General features: G+C 47.5%; 1 long non-coding RNA gene across 2 annotated transcripts in view; it reads right to left on the bottom strand.

Moving 5' to 3' along the window:
- Positions 1-17,638, bottom strand: part of LOC144767413 (uncharacterized) — a 341,548-nt gene that overhangs the window by 194,638 nt on the left and 129,272 nt on the right. Inside the window, exon 1 of one of the 2 annotated variants that reach the window (XR_013598192.1) lies at positions 13,433-13,657. The exons of the other annotated variant lie outside the window; for it this stretch is intronic. This is a non-coding gene — a long non-coding RNA (uncharacterized LOC144767413). Of the gene's footprint in view, positions 1-13,432; positions 13,658-17,638 lie in introns of those variants that run through there. 2 annotated transcript variants of the gene reach the window in all.

Raw genomic sequence — 17,638 nt, 5'->3', positions numbered from 1 at the left:
TGAAAATGCTTTTTTGCATATATTAATCAGTGTGGTATGACTGGGTTTATTGTGGAACAGGTGGCTGCTTGAGCACAGCAGGTCATGTTACTGCTGGTGCTGCCTGTAATTAGTAGGTCCAGGGATGACGACGGCATCCGCATCCACTGCTCAGTTTGCTGTGATCCTGCCTGCTATAGCACAGGCAATGTCGCCAGGGCCGGACTGGGAACTGAAAGCAGCCCTGGCAAATTTTGCCAGACCAGCCCCCGTCCGGCGCGTAGCGGGCGAGCGCAGCGAGCGTGCCCGACCTCTATTAGGGCGGTTTGTCCCCCCAAGAAAATTTTAGAAAACGACAGACCAAAATGATGAATTTTACAGCACATTTCTCATTGCATACTCAATTGCATCAACTTTCAAAGCACAGTACATAGTAGATGAGGACCTTACAGAGCACCAGGTTACCCCCCCAGTCATATGTACCCATAGACATTCTTTCAAAGAGCACCAAAAATAGACACAAGTAGACAAGTCAAACACATGCTGTCAATCAGATGTACATACAGCACGGAACCAAAATGACACACAGCAAAGATACAGTGTCACACTATACATACATGACATAAAACATGCACACAGTGACACTGCAGCATACAGCACAGATACAGTGAAACACAGATCAAAAGCACAATGACACAGAGCACAGAAAACAGTCATACAGTTCAGGGCAGGCACATAGTGATACAAAGCACATAAGTCATGACGCGCAGCACGGACAGTGATGGACACCACACAGTACAGGGATGCAGCAGAGACCACATCACAGCAAAACACACATCTGTGGCATGCACACACCTGTTGCTGTCAAAGACACCACTGTCACAACAACATCTAACACACCCAGAGTGTAGCCCAGCCACAACTTTACCACCAGACCTCAGCCCTGCCTGTTCCTGCCTGTGGAAATGATTATTAGTGCTCTGGGAACATTTAACCACAGCCCCGGTCTGTTCCTGTTTGTGAAAATTATTTCTGTTATGGGAACGTCTCTCCACAGACTGTAGTCAGCCCTGGTTAATTCATCCCAGTTCTGTGCTGCACAGTGGAGTGGCCCAAATAACGTTTTAATTTTGATGGTGGGGATGTGGGGTCAGGGGTGGAAGTCATTATGCCCTCCATGCTGCACTCCTTCCCTCCCTCTGAGACGTCTCCCTTCCTGCTCTCTCACAAGCAGGCTACATCGATATAGATTTGTCTTCTCAATTTTCAGCCATGAATCTGATGCACAGAAGTCACGCTGCTGTGCAACAGGGCTACAAATGTTGCAAAAGGCAATAGCTTTTTTCTTCTGCACCGATTAACGGAACACTGGGTTTTCTGCTTGGGACACAAAACAACTGCTGCTATTTTCACTTTGGCGTTAGATTTTCCAGGCTCGCCTCCATTGAGGTCAGCCATTTACAGAAGGGAGCCGTCTACTTGCTCGATGCCTGTCCAGAAAGTAAAAACAGTGAGACCCTCAGTCCTGCCAAGTATCACGCTTCAGGCATTAGACTAACTCATTTCAGTGTGGTGCTCAGCTTCACCGCACTGAAATGCATTGTCACGCATTATAGGTATAGCGCCTGGCTGTCAAGCAGTTAGCGCTGCCTTCGCTGCCTAGTACTTTTAAAGCAGACTGGAGTGGCTGGCAGCAAGTGCTGTGTGTGTGGTGTGTGTGCGCTGCTTGCGCAGGCTTGTGGCTTGTTACGTGATGACCTCCTGTCCTTGGCATGTGCTGGGCACCCTCCATCTCACCCACTTTTCCTGGCATTGGGATGCTACTCTAATTCCTGAATGTGGCCAGGAATGCTGGAATGGGTAAGTGAATAAACTTGGACCTGCCTGGGGCTCTCTCCACCTCACAGCACCATTGCTGCCCTTATGGCACTCCCAAACACTGAGTGTGGTCCAGTGTGCTGATATTGGTGACTGGGTGTGTGCACATAAACATGGACATGCATTGGGCACCCTCCACCTTGATCCACTATTACTGCCATTGGGGCGCTCCCCCAAATCTCTGACTAATGGACGGAGGGTGCATATGGGTAACTGGGGTGTATGTGTGTACCTAGACATGAGTGGGACTTGCTCAACCTCATTCCACTTTTGCTCGCATTGGAGTGATCCCTCAAGTCTCTGATTATGGCCAAGAGTGTTACTATGGGTCAGTGTAGTATGTGGACAACCAGGGCCTGTGTAGGACATCATCTGCCTCGCTCCATTGTGGCCCTGAGGGCAGGTATGGGTGGACCAGGTATTTGCAGACAGATGGAACTGCATGGGATACCCTCGATTTCACTCTGTTGCTTCTGGGCCCTCATTAAAAATCTCTGGCTGTGAACCAGGGTGCTTGCTTGGGAGAGGGGGGTGTAAGCGGCGTTGGGCTCCTGTCTCTCTCCATATTTGCTGCTTTTTGGGGCACACCCCCAAATCCCTGATTATGGCCCAGATTACTGGTATGGGTGAATGGGGTGTGAGCATAGAAACCTGGACCTGCGATCAGCATCCCTGACCTAAGCCCACTTTTTCTGGTACTGGAACCCTCCCCCAGTTCTCTGATTATGGCCCAAAGTGCTGGTGTGGGAAAGTGGGGTGTGCATATTAACCTGGACCTTTGCCAGGCACCCTCTGCCTCACTCTATTTTTGCTGGTGTTTGGGTGCTCCTTGATTGTGGCCCACAATTGATATGGGGGAGTTGAGTGTGTGGAACCATGGACCTGAGTTGGGCACTCTCCACCTCACTCCACTTTTGATGGCATTGGGACGCTCCTCCAAATGCCTGACTGTTACCCATAGTGCTAGAATGGGTGAGTTCACATCCCCATGCACATCCATTGGGAACCCTCTGTCTTACTCTACTTTTGCTGGTGTTTGGGTGCTCCTTGGGTGCTCTCTCCCAAATCCCTGACTCTGGCCCAGAGTGTTTGTATGACTGTGTGGAATGTGTGCTGAAACCTGGACCTTTGTTGAGCACACTTCACCTCATTCCATTTTGATGTCTTTGGGATCTAGTATTTGATTATGGCCTGGAATGTTGGTATGGGTAAATGCAGTGTGAGCGGGAACCTGGCCCTGTGTTGGGCACACTCAACATTAGGACACTTCCCCAAATCATTGATTGTGGCCTGGAGTGCTAGTATGGCTGAGTGGATTGTGTGGAAACCTGAACTATGTTGAGCACCCTCTTCCCCCAGTGGCGGCTGCTACCAGGCATCCTGGTAAGGCGGGGTGGGATGGGAAAACTAACTTCAAAAATGACTTACCTTGCTCCCAGACCATGGCCTCGTCTCGTATCTTCCTCTTCTGTTCCTGCTTGAAGCAGGAAGCATGAACAGGCTCCCCCAGCCAATCACAACGCTGCAACACAGCATTGTGATTGGTTTGAGTGCCGTGGTTCGGCGCTGAGATGGGGAATGGGGGCCTGGGCATGTTCTCCATGCAGGCTGTAATGCAGCCTGCATGGAGAACATGCAAAGTGCTCATGACTGTTTGGCCGGCCCGAGAGGGCCAGTCAAACATTCATGCGCACTTTAGAGTGCCACCACTCCTTTCCCTGCTGAGATCAGAGCTGCCCTCTCAGTGGCGGCTGGTGAGATTTGAAAGTGGTGGGCAGAAAGTGATAATCATACTGCGCTGTAGCGAGCGAGCGTAGCGCGCGAGCCCGAACCCCCTAAGGAGGGTTTGGGGGGAATTCCCCCCGAGAAAATTTTGAAAAAATAGTGGAAAAATAGTGCATTTTCAAGCAAATTTGAGAAAGCAGGAAGGTTAATAAAGCAATTGTGAAAGTGCAGGTATTACATTATTAAAGAGCTGTCATATAACATAGGTAGCTGCTTATTCAGTATAACTACAGAGCTTTATAACAGACTTCAAGATACAATGCTGAGAACCTCAGAGATTGTTTTTATTTAAACTGCAAACAACAAAACAAACAACTTTTTTGATTTAAACTGCAAACAACAAAAGAACCAACTAAACAGGTCACAAACTATCACCATTCAACATATTTACTTTTTGTATCTAAATTCAGCACGTCTGTACAATTTTTACCTTGCAGTTTTCAATAGCTCACTGTTGTATGTTAGGATTTTTACTTACGGGCAAGTGACAAAATGATTCCTATGACAAATGCAGAGACCCACTGACCTATTTACTGCATTTTGTGCTCTGCATCAGGTACATGTTCTTTGCAGCAGGCACATTAACCTTCTGTGCTACCTTTCCATGAGTCAAAACTTCCATTAAACAAAACTCTGATCTCTCTCTCGGAAAAACATGAACAATATCCTTGGTGCAACAGCAAGTGTTGCATGGCTAAACATTTATAAGGCCCCAAAGGCGCGACCTGTATGAGTCTTTGCCAGCACCCTTCATTTATTGATCTGTTCAACTGTTATTCATATTTTGTTTCCACACACAATAGCATGGGGCAATGGGTCTGCCCACTCAATCCATTGGCTGGGTGGCACAGTTTTGCACGTGTTTGGCCTGAGCCCTAAACACGTGCTCATCCGCCTGAAAAGAAGTGCATTTCAATGCCGACCCTTCTGGGATAGTCTTTTATGTCATATACTCTATAGTTTTCCATTTTTTTTTCAAAAATAAATATATTGATCAAAATTGCATGGTTTGAAAGGCCGAACCAATTGGCTTTGCCATGGCATAGCTTGTTCATTATTTTCACCTACAGCAGCCATCAGTGAAAACATTCCTGAGCGGAGTACATATACTAGTATAAAATAGTATCTCAAGGTATATTTCGTAAACATAAATCAGAAGTGTTGCAACTTCTGATATAAAACATCCCAGCTAAGTTTTTAGCATTAGCTTAGTATTTTTCACAATACGTTTTCTAAAACTACTGTATCCATAGTGCCATTAGGCCCGGCCTGTCCACCATTAAAAACATAATAGACCAAAACATAGCATTACAAATAAATAACACCTGCAGCATAACACACTTAAAAATTACATAACATCAGAGCTGTTGCGCAGCACTAGAGACAGAGAACTTAGGGGATCAAAAGTGTTGCTGGCACAGCCTAAGATTGCTCCCATGCACGATGCACCGCCACCACCACCAATTACAGCACGACGTCACACCTGCACAGTGCTCACACCCTGGCCTGCATATGAGCCAGCCTTTATTATTTCCTCCTAGAAATCGCTGGGCTCACAAAGATGTATGCAGGCTGTACAAATTAAACACCGGTAAAAAATGCACCTATTACTATACCGAGTATAAATATTAATTTCGTGGCATCACGTGTTGCATATAAAGGTAGTGCTGCCACTTACAAATGAGGGCATCTGTCTGCTTCGGAGGAAGCGCCTTGAGCGGAAACTTTGGCACTATGAGAGCCCGAGAGGCATTATTGAAGAGCCCTATCATGACTGACATATGATGAGGGTCATAGACAGTAGTTCGGGGTAGTAGTAGTACAAGCAAGCGCTATCTCAGTTACATACTGTACACATCTGTGCCCTCTGACTGTCCCGTAACCCTAGTGGTTTCAAGGGCTGCATTTTAACACTTGAGGCACACATACATGGTGGCCACAGAATCGGCTGTGGCAGTATCCTATAACTGCTCACGGAAATACCAGTCCACCGGACTCATAATGACAGCTAAAGTGTATACTGTTGAAGTACTTGGTTGCCGAGTTCACAAGCACAATAAAAAAAAGCGCAAATAAAGAAAATTGAAGAGAAAGTAATATTGCATACGTATAAAAAGGACATCGTTTTTGTCAGTCTCCAAATTTTTCCCTGCCTGATTTTGTTAATGTTAAAAGAGTGTACACTATGCTTCTACTAAACAGTGGCATAGCACATGTGATAGCATTCAGATAGATGACAGACAGAAGGTGAAATGCAATTACAAATGCTACAGAGGGTTTTGCGCCTAGGAGTCCCAGAGGGGTAGGGCGGTTTGGGCATAGTTTGATCTATGAATTGGTGAGGTGATTGTTTATAGGTGGTAAGGGGAGCAGTATTTGACAGTCTTTTGTTGTGATTACGCTATTTTACCTAAATGACAAGGTCCTCACAACACGTTTCTGATTTACGCTTGTTGAGCGACAACTAACAGGATTATTCGTATCTGAGTTTGTATAGCTTTCCAACTTTTCATGCTATTTATCCCTGTTTGAAGCACTAGAAAAAATATTAATTATGTGGCTCCTATCCAAAAGGAATCACTTCAGTCATAACCGCCCATTTCTCATGTAATGTGTGACACCTTCAGCCAGTACTGGCTTTTACTTCAATACCACTACTCGTGCTGGGATTTTTTTTAACCTACACTTACAATGTTACGAAAAAAATGAAAGTTCCATAAAGTAACAGGCAGTTGGTTGAAAAGTCATGACTTACTGATAAGACGTTACATCGAAATACTTGGCAGCACTGTTTATGGTGCTAGGAACCAGCAAATTGGTGATTGCAAACGCTGGATACAACTAAAGCTATTCATGTTTCTACGAATTTTGCGTCCCCTCCAAAAACATACACTGTATGCAGGGCCGGGTCCTTCCGGTGCTAAGCAGGTGCGGAGAAGAGTCCTATTAGGCTCTCCAATGTTTGCCTTCACCCTCAGGGTGAAAATAAAAATCTTCACTCTGCAGCAGTACCATCCTTCACAGGCTTTGATATAACTTATAAGAGACTCGTTTTACTTTTTTCACAGTCTCATGTCAGAATTGAAGCTTTTTCAATATTATATACAACGAAGCCGTAGTAGTTGCTTATTTATTTTATGCAACTAACAACCATTGACAAAGCCAATAGTCAAGGCTTGTTGTAGGAGTAATGTTACTTGTTTTTTATATCTGGATGCAGTGACAAAAGCAACAAAATACAAGTCAGGCAGCGCAGCACACTATGCTAAACACCGATTTTTAGCTTACGTGTTTTAAAGCAGTTGTAAGGCACGGCCACTCGCCAGGCCCCTTTGAGAGAGACCCCCCCCAACAGTTTTTTCATCCCACTTAAAGCCCTGACTGTATGGTACCTGCATTTCTATCGCGTTTTCTCACCACCTGACTGTGTGTGGGTCTGAAACACCAAAATACACTCTGGGCCTCTGGTGCTGCTCAGTGAAAGTTCTACCCCGTCCCCGTCGTTACTTGGTCCATCCGTACCACAGGCAGGCAGGACTCAGTCAGACTCCAAACTGCCCGCACCATTCCCGGGGACGATCGCCGCTTTACTGGGGATTCTTGAACCATTTTCCTCATGAACCATATTCAGTGATGGCCAGTGTGCACTGCAAACAAAATAATCCTTGTTGAAATTTGGATTCTGCAGCTCTTAAACCGTGAGTCCGTGACTAATATTGTGCACAATTAAAGCGCTAGGAAACATTGAAGGCTCACTTGCTGTTAAAAGACCTGCAGTCACACTGCTAAATAGTGCTTGAACAACAGTCCATAAGAGTAGCACTGCCACTTACTAGCTCTGAGTAGCTGCATGACGCCCCTCTGAGAGCGAAGATGGCACTGCGTTATCACCACTAGCAGCAGACAGCCCTACACGCCTCAGTGGGCATGCTTTCCTCGTGAAAGTTGAAGTGTTTATTCAGTAAGCAAGGTGCATGCCACGTTTTTGGGTGCCAATTTTTTCTAAAGAATTGTATTTTCGAAAAAAAATCTCGTGCATATTTAAAAGCAGATTTTATATATTTTTTTATTTGCACTAGAGCTGATTTTGGATAAGAGTGCTTCTGCAGATGTGTCACGGATAGGAACGAGGCTTTGAATTGCGCATGCACATAAAAAGGAAGAAAGGGTGTTTTCGTTTGAGGAAGAACAGTTTCATGTAACATTAAAAAAACTTCTTTTAGATCCAAATAGAAATGGGATGGTGTCACTGAGACTATTTGCATTAATAGTAGTGAGCTTCTGCTGTGCTACAATATTGAAAACACACATCACTGTCCCGGAATAGTATATGTAAACACACTTCGAATTTGGGCAAGTGCCAGTGCACTGTCAGGGACATAGTCAAAGAGGGCATGAAAGAGCTGAAACTGGATCAATAATTCAAAGCTGCCCCGAACAGAGCCCCGCAAAATACATTTGGCCGAGGGCCCCCAAAATCCTTAAGATACCTCTGCGCTCAGAAAGAAGTAGGATACTCCCGAAGAGCTACGCCTAGGACAAGGTGTCGACCCTAACGTCATCTGGGGTCAAAGGGTACAGGATGAAACGTGTACTTCCCCTGGCATTCGAAGAATCGTCATCGATGCGGTGTCTCGTGAGGTGGAACCGGTTCCGGTGCACGTCATACACATAGCTGCCAAGGTTTCAGATTGCTACGTGTGACATTTTCAAAATGTCAGTGTAATTATGAGTGACATTTCAACGACTAGGAGTGACACTTTCTCACAAGCAAAATCGAGCAATGAAGATGAGGGAAACCTATAAATATCAGAAATTACACCCATTTGAGCAACAAGAAACTTCAAGAACATATTAAAAGTGCTGCAAAGCACTAGAAATGGTCTCTGTCCACATGGGACCTGGCCCAACAGGAAGGATGTGTGAGGCACCAACATGAACAAGTTACCCACGAAGCAATCTCAGTTATCTAAGTGTCACACTGTCTCAGCTGACACGTGCACAGACAGACTAGACTGCCTAGCACCATGCTGCATTATCTTCACAGGCTAGGGCCGGTGCAATAATCTCCCATACAACATAGAGGATAGCTTATTGCTGTCAGAAACCTGTTTTAAATTACCCCCTGCAGTTTCGAGAAATAAACCGCAAACTTAAAGGAAGGCACATATACACACACTATTACAGCTATTATCATTCCTTTAGCACTAAAAGGTGGAGGTAAAGGGATCTGAAGGAAAAAGAGAAGGAAGAAGAGAAAAAAAATGAAGGAGGGAGAGGAGAGAGACAATGGGAGCAGGGAGAGGGGTGAGAGGGGAGGAGGTAGACAAAAGGAGGAGAGAGGGAAAGAGAATAAAAAGAATGGGTTTGGTTGAGATTGGAGGAGAGAGAGATGGCCAAAAGCAGAAATGGAAGGGAAAATGAAAATGTGAGCATTTGAAATATTGCAGCAAGTAAATATAGCCAGACATGCGCTGGACACCTCAGTTGAATTAGAGATGCAGCAGGTGGGTGTGAACAGGCAGCAGCTCTGTCTTTAAAAGACCATTTGCTTCTTAGTTAGGCTTTGTTGTATTTCAGCCCTTCTTAGAGCCCCTGCTTCTTCACCCTGCCTATTTCTGGAAGAATCAGCCCTCGGCCGGCCTCCTGCAATTTGGATCTAGTTGCGCCTCTGGGTGTGAACAGTTGTGGAGCAGAGTAAAATTAACATTATTTCAACATCATTGCCATTAACATCAGTGCATTTCATTTATCACTCCTACGTTTCTAATCGAAGCTACAGCTGATGGCAGAGTTCCAATCAGAGGCGTGCTGTGTGCCAAAGAAGCGCCTTAGATTTGTTTGAATCATATTACATCTTGGTCCCAAGGAAATAAAACAGAAGTACTTGTGTGTTAGTGGTAAACATCAAAAGTGAGAGCATACCACGGCCAGGGGCTTGCAGCCAAGGTCATGCAGGAACAATCAACGGGCCCACCCCTGCGACAACCTCACTGCCGAATGAAGACAACAATGCATTCATTTGTATTAATTGTAAATATGCCATACATGTTCTTTCATTTAACTACGAGGAATGAGCTACCTGCGTGAGCTTCTGTAACAAACGCGCCGGGAACCTGCAACTGTGAGACTGCCTTTCCGATGCTAATTAATATTATGCAATTAATATAATATGACTAATAGCGCATTTGTCCCATGCCGCTGGGATTGCCTCAAAAGCTGTGCACTTCTCTGCTCAGAAAGATTTAGGTGACATTTACCAGCTTTACCCATCACTAATGGCTAATGCCCAGCAAGGTTCAGAAGGTCTGTGTTTTTCAGAAGAGGATTTTTCTTCTCCCAGCTGCCTGTGTACTGTGCACTCTTCCACCTTAGTATCCCGTCCCCACCCTCCCCTGCCGATTTTTTTTAAGAAGATAGTTCCGCGGGTTCAGCTCCTGCTTCCAAGACCCTTTTGAGAGATCTCACGGTCAAATCTATCAACTCAGATTTCAATCCTTCCCAGTAGGATAAAAGCAAAGCAGCACTTCCACTGAGCTCCGTCATTGTGCAATCTATTATTCGAGTGCCTTGAAACGATTTTTTTTGTTCTATGCCATAGCAACATCAAATTCCTGACAGCTGTTTAGAAAACTTTAATAAATGAGGGACTAGAAACGGGAGACTAGTTTTGCTGAGTTGGCGCCTCATTACCTGCACTGCACAGAACATGCATACCATTCACTGCAAGAGCTGTTGCTGCTCAGAGAAGAAGATAGAAAGAGTCCGAGCCCACCGTTGTATCTATGCCCCTCTATTTCTTTCATACTTTCATTATCTTTTTAGAACATTGTTTAATGTAAGCTGCGCATATTTACACTTTTGCACCTTCGCAACGCTGTGGACAGTTGCATTGTAATAATTGCAATTATATAGCGCTTACCCCTGAACAGATCAGTTTGATTATCATATTATAACATAACTTACGTGGGTGCTGCCCGGACGCTGTCCCGTCGTGCTAATCGATCGACGATGGATGCAGTACTGGATGGATGTAAGCTGCTTAAGCAGGCCCGCCCGTCCAGGCAGCAGCCACTGCCAGCCAGCAGGCGGTCCGACTCCGAGTCCACACACACACTGGTGGTCACGACGACGACTCACTCAGTCCCACTCCCACAACAGTCCTCGACCTCGGCTCTCCTCACTATGGCATTGGCATCACATGATCGTATCTATCAACTTACTGTGTCCACTGACTTTCACTTTCACTTATGGTATGTGTGTTGTTGTGCAGTACTGGGCAGGGCATGATTCCAGCATGCGCAGTGACGAGGGACAATGGCCAATCACTGAAGACAATGGCTCAGAGCAGCCAACACCCACGCGCGCGGCACCATCCTGGCGCAGCAGCCAATCCTGGTGCAGAGTTAGCAGTGCCACTGCGCCAGGATTGGCTAAAGAGCAGACTGAAATCTGCCCACTTTGATACCCGGGGCCCCGGGTCCAAGCCTATATCGATAGTGGTAGAGGGGGGGGATCTAAAGTGTGCGCATGCGCGGGCCCGTCGAATTCTGGACAACTCCGGCCTTTTGCATGCGCACTCGCAGTCACTCTCGGCCTGTGCGCTGCCTCAGCCTGGGCTGTCACTCTCTGCTGCAGCCCCTCCCACCACGGGCCGGCCCACTTCTTTATGGATGCCCGATCCTGTCGGGCTTCTCCCGGGGCCTTGGTGCGCTCGGTGCTCCGATTTTGTTTTTGGGGGAACTTGATAAAAAAAACATATTTTATTATGCAGTGCAGTGTCGGCGGTGGTCCAGGCTAGTGGGGCAACGCCCCAACGCCCCCAATGGACGCACCGCCACTGTGCCCCCTGCTCCACAAAGATGCTGGATGACATAAAATGATAATAACGTCCAGTTATTATCATTTCATTTTACCTTCATTTCCACTGCTAAAAGCAGTGGGGCGACGCTGCTCCGCCTCAGCGGAGGAGCCACCTCTTTCTTCCTCACTCTGTTTTTGCTGTGATTGGTATAATCTTTTAACACTGAATGTGTCATGGACTGCTGGTGAACATGAGTGGGAAGAGTGCAGGAACCAGGACCTCTCTTGGGCAACGCACATACCGCTCTTAACTCTTGTTGGTGATGGCGCGCTCCCCGAAATGTCTCATTGTGGCCGGTAGTGCAGGAATGGGTGAGGGGGGTGTGTGTGTAAACTTAGAGCTGCCTGGGGCACCCTCCTCCTCACTCAACATTTACTGGCTTTGGGGCATTCAGGTAAATCCTGGACTGTGAGCCTGAGTGCTTCCAGTCAATCACATTAGGATGAAAACACTCAGGGCTGGGCTGGGGGACATGTTTAACTGTTTTGTAACCTTTAGGGCTATAGTAACTTTAGAAGTATAGTTTGTGCAATGGGCTTAATCTTTTATGAGCAGGCGTTTAAAGTAGACTGCCCCTTCTTAAACCCCTCTTCTTTACTTTTCCCTACCCCCACATTGTGGTAAATATTACCCATCTTCTAGTCCCTGCCTCCTGCCTCTGCCACATTTCGCACTAAAATGTAGACTTCTGAGTGCAGAGATCTTTACACCATGGCAAAGACCTCTGCACAGAAAATATAGGAAAGGCTGAATTTGTTGCCCTTCGTTAGCGTCTAGCCTTTTGCAGTAGGTGTATAGTATTACTGCAGTATTTGTTCAAGGATTACAAAATGTAATTTGCAATTAAGCCCCCTAGATATTAAAAATGCCGGAGAGGAGGTAAAGCATCCCTGAAAAATGTGGTTGTACCAAGTGAGTGTAGCCAGTGAGGTTGACCGTGTAAGGGAGTATTCGAAGGATGAGGTAAGACAATTGTCTACATTACATGTGGGCTGTTTCCCAGCTTGGATAGCTGGTGATCCCTCCATCCATCACTCCTAGAAGCAGATCCTGGGCCTCAGACTGACAAGCTTCTCAGTTCTATATGGCGAATCCAGCCCTGAAAAGAGACCACCTGCCTTTTCGAGTGTTCCAGTTTTGTTCATAGATAGTAAAAGCTTCGTAGCGCACTGCTGAGCGCCGAAGTGGTATTTGAAAAGAAGAGCTCCTCAGAAAGTGTAGCACAAGACTCCCTAACAGAGGGCGGGGGGGAGGGGGACGGAGAAGAGAGAGAGCGCGAGAGAGCGTGGAGGCATACAGAGGCACCCTTCAATCAGGTGGGCTCAATGTCCCTGCATCTGCTGCACACTTGATAGCTATGCCAATGACTGAACTGACTACAGACAAGGAACAGATTTACCAAGGGCTTTTCTCATAAATATAAAATGTAGAAACAGTTCGATCACTTATCCAAAATTGCTGAATGTCTTGAGAAAACAAATGAAAATGCCCAGCCTGTTATAATCTGGAAGATTAGGTAACTATAAATTAAATGCTTTTTTTTGTTTAACATTTTCGTAGTTAGGCTTTGAGCTATGTACATCTTTCGGCCTAGCTTTCGTATCCACGCCCCCCTACCAGCACCTATGAACTTCTTTTAGGCCCTCCACTCACATGATCTGTCTCGCCAGCTTCTCTTCTGCACTGGGCTGTCGTGCCCGACCCACTTTCCTACACCTCCAAATCGGACCCACTTTCCTACACCTCCAAATCGGACTCTGGCCATTTCTCTGTTAATTTTGCTCTGTGCACTTTATCGCCTTTCAGACTTTCGCGGTGGAATACATGGGTTGATGGTGAACCTTGAAAGTAATTCTAAAAATAAGGGATTCAGACCCTCACCCAAAAGTCACGGCAAAGAAAAGAGCGGGAATCCAGAAAGCTTACCTGACAGAGAAGTAACCAGGGACACAAGAGTCACCCTTGCTCGAAGAGCCAGAGTCCCCGCTGCAACTTCTCCTTCTGGCCTGAAGGCGGACGCCGCTGTCTCAGGCCTGTGCTGTGCAACAACATCAGGTTGCTCAAGCTGCATTTTGGAAACGAGAGGAAGACGTGCACACCACTGCCAGTAGCCAGCTACTCTAGAATAAAATTAATTCATGGGCCTGGCGGGACTCCGACTCCGTGCGCACCGACTGGACTGCTCTCCTCTCGTGACTCGTCACGCGCAGTAAATTGCCAATGCGCATTCGGAAACTCCGGGAAGGAGGAGAATTAGGGCCGCACCCTAGAGAGGCGCGTCGCGCGCAGACGCGGCAGAGGAGGGGGCAGACGTAATTCTGCGTGCTGCGCACAGGCACCTCCCCCCTCCTCCTCCATAATCCATTTGTTTATTATGTCATGTGTTTACACTTGTAACGGTTACGATCGGACTCGGACCCGGTGGTTGCTTGCTTGCAACTTGACAACAATTAGGCTTACAGTGCTTGCTGGGGGGAGTGTTCGTGCAGGCCTGCAGGGCATGCTTATACAGAGTCAGTTGACTGCGAGTGCGAGTGCGAAAGTGAGTGACGCTGATGCACGCAGCCGGGGCCCGGGGCAAAATCGGCCCCCAGACACAGAACCGGCCCCCTTTTCGGAAACGGGCCCCCAAAACCCTCCAGCCGACCGGGGAATTGCTCGGTGCCCGGACTCACCAGTCCGGGCCTGAATGTCGCCAGGAGTAATACTGCCAATGCCGGTAAGTATGGCTGTGGTGCCTTCTGGACTCACTCACGCTCAGCAATTACCATGCTGGGGCACACAGATTCTACTGGTGATGCCACGGCGCACAAAAGTTGTGTTGGGTCACAGTCGCATCGAGCACATTTATGATAGCAGCAATGCAGGGTTGCCGGATATGATACTTTGGCTATGCAACAAGTGGAAAGTCCACACTTACTTTCATGTATTCTTCCTCAAGAGCCCTCACTCCCAAGTTCCAAATGCGCTCTTGCAGCTTCCTTGCCTCAACTCCGTCATGAGTCAGCCCCCAGCTACAATTATCCAATGGGAGGTTAAGGCTCAGGCGGTGGCAGGGTGCAGCAGACTAGGGGAATAGAAGGCAAACCATAGTTTGTCGATGACACTAAATCATCAACACCAGTGCTTTTCATGAGCACCAGTTAAGGACACATGCATTTCTGGTAGGCACGGAGAGATTAAAGGATTTGCCCAGAGTCACAGAATCTTGAGCCAACGCCGAGGCTCGAACCTAGCTCGTCAGCTCAAAAGTAGGCATCTCTGGCCGTTACGCTCCCCACTTTCATGGTTAGTAGTTGGCACTGTTTTATGCGATGCTAACAGGACAAATGGGCTGATGCAATCTGCCTCCTTACAAGAGCCCTGGCACTTATTTGTTAACCACTGAATATAGGGCAGCATCTTGAGGGACACTACAGGAAATTTGGTTGCCAGTGGTAAGAAAGAGCCAAGAATATCCTTTCGAGAAATCTTTAGAAGAGCCAAATCTTAAGTATGAAATCCCTGCTGAGGTTGCCAGAGGGGACACAAGGGCTTTTTTGGAGATTTATAAATTCCTTAGAAAGAACTCGAGTCCTACTTAAAGAACTGCAGCTCGCATTGTCTCACTAACTTTCCTTTTTAGGTTTCGCCTGCACAGCACTTCCACTGAGCTTCTGAAATCTCTTCTAAACAAAAAAAACTTTAAAACGACCCTTCACTTACCATGGATTGGCTCTGATGCCACTCTTGTTTCCTTGCTTCTTATTGGTCAGAGCTTCCTCCTAGCTTCGGCTTCATCCTGGGGCTTTGTGTGCGTAAGTGTTTCTGCTATGAGCATGGACTAAGTACATTATCCTATCTGTTGCCAGTGTCCTTCCACTAGACGCAGGCTCCAGCAGGTACTCTTATTTCAAATGCACTCTTCTAGAGTGTATATGTCTGCAGTCCCTCTCCCTCACCCCTGCTGTTCCTGCCCACCCTTGCCGACTGTTGTTTCCTTCCCCACCACATCCTCCTCCGTCTGTCTGTGATTTGTTTTCTCCACCCCACCACCCTCCTTCCACTGTCCATGGTTTGTTTCCCCCAGTACCAGCTGTTCTCCCACTGTCCATTGTTTGCCAGCCCTCTGCCCTCCTCCCTCGTGTTGCTTGAACCCCCTGTTGTTACACATATTGCAAAGCGGCACAGGCTGCTGTGGAACATGGTTTGAAGGTAATAAAAGCTCTGTGATGCGGTTAACATGGCCGTGCCATGTCACTTCTTTTTTTAGGTCGAGGACCGTAGGCTGCGCTTGCGCAGTCTCGGGGGAGATTTTGTAGAATGGGGGCTTTAACCCGCCTCTCTCCCCCATTGGCTGGCTTCCTAAACGGAGGCCAGCCATTGGAGGAGAGGGGCATCACTCCATTAAAGCCCCGTCTCTTTCGGATTCGGGGACGTGTTTTTGGCGCTCTTTCACCCTGTGAAGTTATCTGTCACTCAGAACACCAAAAACACGCCCCCGATTCCTATTTCGGACGTTTGCGGCCGCCATTTTTTTTCTTGTTCTACTTAGCTGGTCGGACCCACCCGAATTCGACAGAGGTTGTGGAGTTGAGGTAAAAGGTTGAGCGTGAATTACATGACAGAAGGGCAGAAGTACGTCTTTTTCTGAGTTCCAGGCCGTGCTTTGCCATCTTCCTCTGGGCTTTGTTTAACTGACTGCCAGGAGGAAGCCACCACTGCTATCACTAACAGTGACCCGGGCACAGGACTCGGGGCTCCACACAGGTCAATAGGTGACACAGCGTGTTTTCTTTGGCACACTCTGTCACGCCTGTCCTAGAACCCTGACCCTAGCGTGATACCTTACACAACTATGACTGTTTTAGACCAGGAGCTGGCAGGAACGGATTAGACTCCTATTTCCATATAAAAGGGCAGGTCTCTGGGAACTCTCCAGCACAGCTCAGCCTCCGAGAGGGGGAAGGCAACAGCACATCTGCTGATAACCCCGGTCTGCCCCCTCTGCAGTCCTTGCACCCATCCCCCGCCCTGGTGAGAAGCGAGACCGGCAGTCCTTGCACCCGTCCCCCGCCCTGGTGAGAAGCGAGACCGGCAGTCCTTGCACCCGTCGCCCGCCCTGGTGCAAGGGAGAAGGCAACGGCACATCTACTGATAACCCCGGTCCGCCCCCTCTGCAGTCCTTGCACCCGTCCCCCGCCCTGGAGCAAAGTGGAGGCAATGACAGAAGCAGCAAAATACCAGCGGGGTGAGGGGGAGGCACCTATGTGCGCATATTTTTAAGCCATGCCATTAATTGCATCTGCCTAGTTGTTTCATTCCATGTAAAGCTCTGCTGGCGCCCCCAGATGTGTGTCTAATTCAGATATTTCCGCTGAAGTGCAATGCTCTTCTCATTCAGGCAGTGCTGTAGTGTCACCTGCAGAGCATGAGGGGATTTGGAAAGAATATAAAATAGTAGGGACTGCTGCCATTAGTAACTGAAAAGGAATGTTATGTTTGTGTCCCTTTTGCGGTAGTCAGAATAAAACAAACCCTGATGGGCCTCTCTTTCAAGGTGTAGTTCTGGTTTTGTATTTTCTGCTGGTCTGAAATGCTGTTTTCAGCCCCTTGGAGCTCTGACACTACTTCCTGACGGAGCCTCTGATTGGGCAGCTTTGTTCTAGAAAATACTGTTCTTGTCTTAGATGTGAACACTCAGGGAGTTTGGAATTAACTCTTTCCCCCAGCCTCGCAGACGGAAACATGAATATGTGTGTGTGTGTGCGTGTGTGTGTGTGTGTGAGCATGCCTGGGCGTGTGTGTGCATCTGTGTATGTATACATGCCTGTGTGTGGTTGCCTTTGTATGTGAATGCATGCCTGTGTGTGTGAGCGTGCCTGTGTGTGCTCATCTGTGTATGTGTGTGTGCCTGTGTGTATGTGTGTGCATGCCTGTGTGTGCACGTGTATGTTTGTGCATCTGTGTGGGTGCGTGCCTGGGCGTGTGTGCGTATCAGTGTGTGCATCTGTGTGTGTGTGTGCGTGCCTGGGCATGTGTGCGCATCTCTGTGTGTGTGTACATCTGTGTGTGTGCGTGCCTGGTCGTGTGTGCGCATCTGTGTATGTGTGTTTGCTTCTGTGTGTGTGTTTGCCTGTGTATGTAAAAGCA

This window comes from Lissotriton helveticus, chromosome 7 (genome assembly GCF_964261635.1).
Source record: "Lissotriton helveticus chromosome 7, aLisHel1.1, whole genome shotgun sequence".
NCBI classification, from domain to species: domain Eukaryota; kingdom Metazoa; phylum Chordata; class Amphibia; order Caudata; family Salamandridae; genus Lissotriton; species Lissotriton helveticus.
This window is presented reverse-complemented; position numbering and strand designations above follow the sequence as displayed.